The sequence below is a fragment of the Priapulus caudatus genome, unplaced genomic scaffold, assembly GCF_000485595.1.
Source record: "Priapulus caudatus unplaced genomic scaffold, Priapulus_caudatus-5.0.1 Scaffold210, whole genome shotgun sequence".
Lineage (NCBI taxonomy): Eukaryota > Metazoa > Priapulida > Priapulimorpha > Priapulimorphida > Priapulidae > Priapulus > Priapulus caudatus.
Window position 1 is genome coordinate 312,405 of NW_014577271.1, and position 8,166 is coordinate 320,570.

The window sequence follows — 8,166 nt, forward strand, 5'->3', positions numbered from 1 at the left end:
ACACACACACACACACACACACACACACACACACACACACACACACACACACACACACACACACGCGCGCGCGCGCGCGCGCATACCTCCGCCAGCGACTTACGCCATACGACTCACGAACACACGAATAACCCACGATATACGCCAGCGTACATGTATGCTCGCTCGCCGCTCAGTCAGCAGCAGCCGGCTGTGGCTGGCTCGCTCGCTGACGCGCTAATATCAATCGCGTCACACACACACACGCACGCACGCACGCACGCACGCACGCACGCACGCTAACGTGTACACGAACGCACAGACCCGATCACATAACCTCCCCTCCACTCCGTGGGCGGAGGTAAAAATAAGATAGCATGTAGAGTATTATTAGAGGTCAGTCTTGAACGTTGACTCCCAAGGAAATAACACCTTGACATCGATTATCAAATTAAGCACAGGTTTTATATGGATTGAATTTCGACACTTAATTTTTCGATTTTTCGATGAAAGTGGTCCAGCTTGTAGGCTACATCACTCATTTTTGGGCGATCCCCTTATTATTTGCAAGAATCTTCTTCTTCTTTACCTTTTCTTGCAAATGATGGGGAAGGGGGTGACCCCCCCACCCCACTCATCATTTGCAAGACATTTGCAAGATGTTTCTTTTTCTTTTTCTTCTTCTTCTTTTTTTCCTTTTTCTTTTTCTTTTTCTTTTTTCTTTTCTTTTTCTTTTTCTTCTTCTTTCCATTCTCTTGCAAATGATAGGGGGCGACCGCCCCCCCTGCCCCCCCCTGTGGCGCCGCCCCTGTCCGACACTTACTCTTCGCATGTCAGCGGAAAGTACATTTCATGGTCCTTTCAATAAAGCCATAAAATGGTAGGTCACCGCTGAAACAAAAAGGTTTTCAATCGCTCCGTCAGATCATGTCCTCAGAAAATGTCTAAAATCTGCCCTGTGCCCCATTGACCTTTGACCTGTGACCTCCAATTTCGGCACAGTGATGACTTTTCCTACCATGATGCTATACACAGACTATCGCGAGCCTAGGTCGAGCCGTTTAGATTTGTGCCGCAATTCTGCGCATTTCCTCCCTATACCTTAGGGAATGTTCCCCTTTCTTTTACACCTCTTTACCTTTGACCTTTGACCCCCAGCTTCGACATCCCAACTCGTTTTCGGATTACCCCCTCCCCCCACGTCCCGACTTTCGAATCCGTACGTCGAGCCGTTTAGATTAATATTGTGCCCAACTGTTGACGGACGGACGCACGGACGCACGCACGGACAATCATGCGATTCTACAAGCTGCATCTGACTACGTCAGATGAGCTAAAAATCAAGAAATTAAAAATAATACATACTAGAGGTAAATAAAGGAAAAAAAAGAAAAAAAAGGGGAAAATAAGTTCCCCAGCTGAGACTCGAAACCCGGAATCCCGGTATAGGAGACGGATGTTCTAGCGATTAGGCCACTGTGCCGTGAAGGGTATATACCCATAGTTCACACGTACGTGATGTTAATCTGTACGCACCGAAAATAAAAAATTTTACTTTTTAGAATTTTTGTCCCAGACGTGCTGATTCTGAAAATATCTTTAGTTTTCCTCTAGGCTGCGGAGTTCTCTATAGTTATGCGAGTACGAACTAATTCGGCTGAACAACTTTATATATATATATAGATATGTCTATATACACACACACATATATATATGTATACATATTTTTATAATGCACATAAGTCTATATACTGTATCCATATTTACGATTCGTGAAATAGTTTCATACACCTAAATACTATATTTCATGCAAAACAGGGCCGTAGGCTGAACAAATTCCTAGGGGGGGGGGGCAGTGGCGGAAGCAGGATTTCAAGGAGGGGATGAGAAACAGGTGGGGGTCTGGGGGTCCAATTTTGAAAATGTAGATAGCAGGAGATGGTATTTGAGGCACTTTTGAGTACATGTACAGCCTTCATTCTGACTACAATTCTCTTTTAGTAAAACAATTTCTTTTTTTAATTTTGCTCCAAAATCTAGAGGGGGGCAGCTGCCCCCCTTGCCACCCCCCGCAGGCTACGGCCCTGCAATACCCCTTCCATTGCTGTGAACATGATACAGGGAGGCGGTGGACGGGAGGAGGAGGGAAGAAGGTGGTGCGGAGGAGGACGGGCGAGAAGGTGAGTGGAGGAGGACAGCTATAGGGTGAAGAAGGAAGGAGAGGAAGAGGAGGTTGAGGAGGAGGAGGGAGGAGGTAGAGGAGAAGGAGGGGAGAGTAAGGAGGGTAGCCAAGAGTAGGGAGAGGGGTAGTAAGGTGGGATAAGGGGGGAGAGACAGGAGGTGGAGGAGGACGGAGGATAGAAAGGAGGATCAAGGTAGAGGAGTAGCAGGAGGGCGCCACTACCTGACCTCCTCTCCTCCATCAGCATTCTCCCCTCGCTCCTCTTGCTGCTCGCCCTCACCACGTACCTGGGCACCGTCCTTACCTCCTCCTCACACTACGCTTTCTCCGTCGTCCTCTAGAGCTCCCTGCCTCTAAAATGTCGGCGGGGGGTAAATGTCCGCGTTAGAATGTCTCGCGGGTAATGCCGGGGTAATTGTCCCGGGGGGGGGAAATGATCCGGTGGGTAAGTGTCGCGGGGTGTAAGTCGTCCGGGGGTGTTGTACGGGGGGTAATTATCCGGGGGTAATTTGTCGCGGGGGTAATCTGTCGCGGTGGGTGAATTGGCATGGGGGTAAATGTCAGGGGTGTAGGCCCTAATCGTCCGGGGGTGATTAATTGCCCGGGGGGGGGGTATTTGTCCTGATTTACCACTATATATATATATATATATATATATAATATATATATCAAGAGTAGATTATAGGAGAACTATTATAGAATAGAGAGTCAGACTTATAGAAACTATAATAGTCTCCTATTATCTACTCTTTATATCTATTTATTTATTTATAATTATTATATAAATTTTCCTTGGCTTGACTTTAAAGACTCGTGCGGCCTACTGACAGGAAAAATGAACAACATGAGCAGCCTGCACAAATGAATATGAAAATATCATATAGTCGGCATTTTTCAGTGCTTCAAGTCCGCAGTGTGAGCCAAAACATTAGTGCTCGTTCCGCACTGATGATTGGGACGTCTTTATATTTCTCGGATGGCAGGTATCGCATTCACGTAGGTCTGGCTCCTCGCTCCTGCATATGCGTGCTAAAAAACTACGTTTCGCTATTAAGATATACAGACCGACGGGATAGCAACGATTAAAAGAGGGCGCTGTGGCCCAAGGAGTGATCCGCGTTGTTGCCTGACATTACGAGTACATTTTGTTTTTCTTCGAGTAGCTATTTGGTATCCCTGTATACCTATATAATAATTCCAGGATATCTTGATATCATCAACAAAGTACAGATTCTTCGTTCATATTACGTAAGTATTTGCATTAATAATATTTTATGACTAATTGTCGTGCGTAGCGACGTTTTGATCGGTGGCCTGGGAGAGAGAACAAAAACGAGGACAAAGCCTTTCGTGGCGCGTATACACCCGGACCCACTAAATTCATTGCGTGCGTGACAGATTAGGCCAGTTACCAGCATCACCAGTTTATGATCACCGGGTGACTGCCAAAATTGAAGAATTGATCAATATTGTTATCCGTAGCCACCAGGGCCCCCAAAATTGTACTGACCACTGTATTTTTTATAATTCGGTTGCCCATCATAGGTAGGGGCCTATTTTTTGTTGAAAAGGTCTTCGTTTTATGCACGAAGATTACTTTTAGTTTAAAAAAATGCAGTATCAAAAAATAAAAAGTGAAAATAACATTACATAAGTGTTCAGCTCCTGTTATCACGACATTCTTTGTGTATGGCATTCCTGGTAATCTCTCCTGACATTGAGCACTTGGAGACATTTGTCTCAAAAATTTCTCATTTTTGCTCGAACACTGTATGGTATGAATTACTATTTTAAAATAATCAAAAGCTAATAATTTGTTTGCAGGTAATCACAATTTTCATGTAGCCGAGAACTCGGAAAAGAGAGGCTAAATGCAGGAGACCCACTAAGAGCGTCGACTTGCTGCTACTGAGTGTATCTGGCATTGCAAGTCTTCGCTGAACTCTTCACCAGGCTAACTATTATCATCTGCAATAACGTTCATATTTTATGCACAATTGCCATGTATCACGTAAAGCCTACTCCCGAAAGGCAGACAGTGAAGTATGAATGTTGTGATTGTGGAGCCCAAACTTTACGCGGCATGAGAACTTAAAGAGGCATCTGATTAAAGTTCACCACATTGCTGTATCAAAGCAAGTTGCAGAAAAGGCTTGCCTTTTGCAGAGAAGTGGTCGTGAAGAAGGCGGACAATAGATGCTCCAACATTCGAAGTGAAGTAGCAGCTCGGCTGTTCCCAATATGTTACCTGGTGGAACAATCACTAATCCCAAGGTGCCTGAACAGAATCCACTAGGTATGGTAATAATGCTAAAGCAATAGCAATTTCGTCATCTGCAACCGTAAGGAAAGATGCTCAAAGTATGGCAGCGGAGAGGTCTTGTCTAATTTGCGGATGGCATTTATGAAAAAGGTTAGCTGTATGAGCATATCAAAAATGCACTAAGGGTCAAGTATTGAAGCAGGTTTGCTGTCAATGGTGGAGCTGAACTCAGTAAAAGAGATCACTTGAAGAGGCCACATTGTTTTAGTGCATTGCATTACCGACCTGCATCAAGTTGCAGATATGATGGCTGCAAGCAGGGTTACCGTAAAGGAGGATACTGGTACCGATAGTAGGAGTTTGTCAAACACTGCGGTGAAGAAGAAGCGCGTACGGCCCGAATCTCAGAATTTATGTAATATTTGTCAACAAATGTTTGCTAATAAGAGCATGAATTAAAGGATCACAGATTAGCTGTTCACAGTGGAAACAAACGCTAACATGTATGTTGTGATTGCGGAGCCCATCTAAGTAGATCTGATCATCTAAAGCGGCATTTGGTTCGAGTTCATCACATAACAGCATCAAAGGAAATTGCTGAAAAAATGGGCTTCTTGCACAGTGAGGCACTAGAACATCCTGTACTGGCGAAGCTGAGCATGCTCTGCATGCTCATCGGCAATGACCCAACTCTTGTCAAACAAATGGGAACACCTGATAAAATATGTCTTATTTGCAAGAGTCCTTTCCACAGGAAAATATCATGGATGGCACACATGGGGAGCAGCACACAGACACCAGAACCATCGAGCATGTGTGTTGTGACTGCGTAGCACAATTCAACATGCAGGGCACCTGAGGAGACATCTGATTGATGTTATTGTGTCACAGATTCTACGGTTCTTCTTACAAAAACTGGGCAACCTTGTACATTTTGTTGTCGTTCGCACAAGAACTGATCAGTTTTTATGGAGGCCGAGAGGCCTGTGTACACCTGCGGTAGTAGAAACGAGGGTTATGGAGCTGCATGTAACAATAGTGACACAGGTGACGATCCGTCATCTAGTGATACGCGAGATTTATTAATTGGCTTATTAGTTAAACAGATGGATGCTATATAAATTTGAATGAAAATTTATTTGCAGCTGTATCCTACTATATGCCCCCATAGGTGGCATATTTATGTAGTAGCCATTATCCTCCATATTATACATCTGATAAGTGTTTTGCTAATAAGTGTTTCTTACTACTAGAATATCATTGGCCCTTGTCCGTATTTCTGGGGGTGTTTGGTGTTGGTAACACTATAACTGCATGTTCTTGAGTGCTAATGTCGTATATCATTAGTTTTTAGTAGTTGTTTTAAAGATGTACATGGAAAATAAATTGTTTACTTAACTTTTGGCATTTATGAAATTTTAATAAGTTGAATACATTGCTTCTCTTTTGGTGTAGCAGTAAAAACGCAGTAGTACATTTTTGTGAGGATTTGCTGGCAGAAGATGATGTTTATAATGCTGCAGATCGTACTGAAAACCAACACTACAAAGGAGGAGGGGCTGTTAATTTAGGCAAGAATTATTGTTCCTTGTTGAGTGTAGTGTGATGTGTTGGGATTAGACAAGTCTTCATAGGGTCGTATTTTACGTGATTTTGCCACTAATGACACAATTCTATTTACATGTATTTAAATAATTCAAAATGCTGGTTAGGATTAATCGTATTTTGTTCGTACGTTTGGGCCAAATGCCACAGCTGTGGTTTGTTCATGAATCATAGTAGGTAATTCAAGATTCTGAAGAATTTGGTTGAAATGTAGATGCAGAGTTGTCAAGTTTCAGTTGTTCAAACCCTGAGATTTGTTGATGATCTAACGCTCGGGCCTGACGAGCTAAAGCTCAGCATATATGCTACTTGTCGGCGCTCAAGCACCTCTATAACGCGTTTGCAAATCCAGACGTAAAGGTGCAGATGGGTGCATGCTTGACCATTTAAAACCATTATCAATCGTCTGATGTTAATCAGATGAGTACGTGCATGTGTGGAATATAATCTGAACAGAGGTCTGTGACACGTCGTGTGCTATTCTAACGAGAACTGTGTCCAATGTTAAAATTTGAGATGTCTTCCATGAATTATCAAAGATCGTAAACAGTAACAGTCCTGTTGAATGACTTGGAAAGAAATTTTCCACAAACTTGGTGTTATTGAAATGCATAGAGCAATGTGCATTAAATATGTTATACAGGCAAAACCCTTTTGTCAAATGAACGGATTTAGCGGGCGAAATTGAAACGTAGACTATGAAATATAAAACCTGGGACATGGAAAATTTATACTATTTTATGATTAATGTTGTATTATAGGTAGTGTACTGTATATCATATTAATCACTGCTAACGTCGTGATCGTCATAAGGCCTTGTATTTTGGTATTTGGTATACAAGCTGAGGCAAAAATTGAAACAAAAATTAACAAAATATTTTTATTTTAACTACTGGCAATATTGAAAACAAAATATTGTAAACGCAGGTGACAAAATAAAGCCCTGACCAGCTATTATTATTGCCAGAAACATAAACACTGTATACCCAGCTATGTTATTGGAAATAGTGGTAGTATATGGTGTAGCTAAGTATGTATGTGTTCCGTGTGTGTGCGTATCGTAACAGCAGTTTTAGATGTGCTATCCAACAGCACTAAAAGTTATACTCGTGGTAGTAATACTGTTACTAGGAGTAGCAGTACTTATATTCCGTCTTTGTTAAGCTTATGATGGTGTGAAAATAGAATATAGAATACTAAGTAGTTACGGCAGGCAGCAGCTTTGGTAGTTCTAAAATTATTCTTACATGATTGTTGTGGTATGTGTTTTCAGCAGCTGCTCGCATGGCTTAGCGAAATTTACGTGTGCTTTCCAAAAGTTATAAAACGCAATATATATTCCAATGAGAAGTCTATAGGTGTAATTTATACTACTATTGGGTAATGTTTGTACTGTACTGTTGCTGTTTTAGCGTTGGCTCATTTCCTTCTCACCACGTGTGACAAATTTGGTTCGTCTTGGCAACACAAATAGCTTAATGCATGAAATTGTTCTTGTGGAAATACAATGTCATATGATGACCATGTATTGCAAGAGAAGATAATGAGTGCAAACCACAGGGCACTTAAAGTATTTCGAAATAAAATAATAATAATATTAGTGACGAATATAAACGTGACATTGTGTTTTTATGGACTTATTAATTCTTTGGATTCACTGCATTTGCTGGAAATGCCATAAGTACTGTAATTCTGTGTTGGGCGCTCGTCAAATCCTGACATTTATCTCTGGCTTGTAGCATCTCGTTTCTGTTTTAGTTATCCATCGACCACGGTAATGCGGAAGGTTATAATATTTTTTGTGAAAATAAAGCGTTGACCATGTATGGCTAGTGCAGAAAACAGACACTTGAAGCATTTAAGAATGAAAAAGATAGTACCATATAAAGTGACGTTATATCACAGTAGGGGAATACAGTAGTATGTTGGGTTGGCTTACACATATACGTACGTAATCGCGGACGTGCGTGTGTAGTATGAGCGCACACGCACCCCAAGTACATAGAAAACACGCACGCACGCACGTAAATGCGCGTACACATACATGCGTGCGGGCTGCGGACATAAATGCATTTATACGTAGTATGTATTGCAGGGCCGTAGCCTGCGGGGGGTGGCAAGGGGGGCAGCTGCCCCC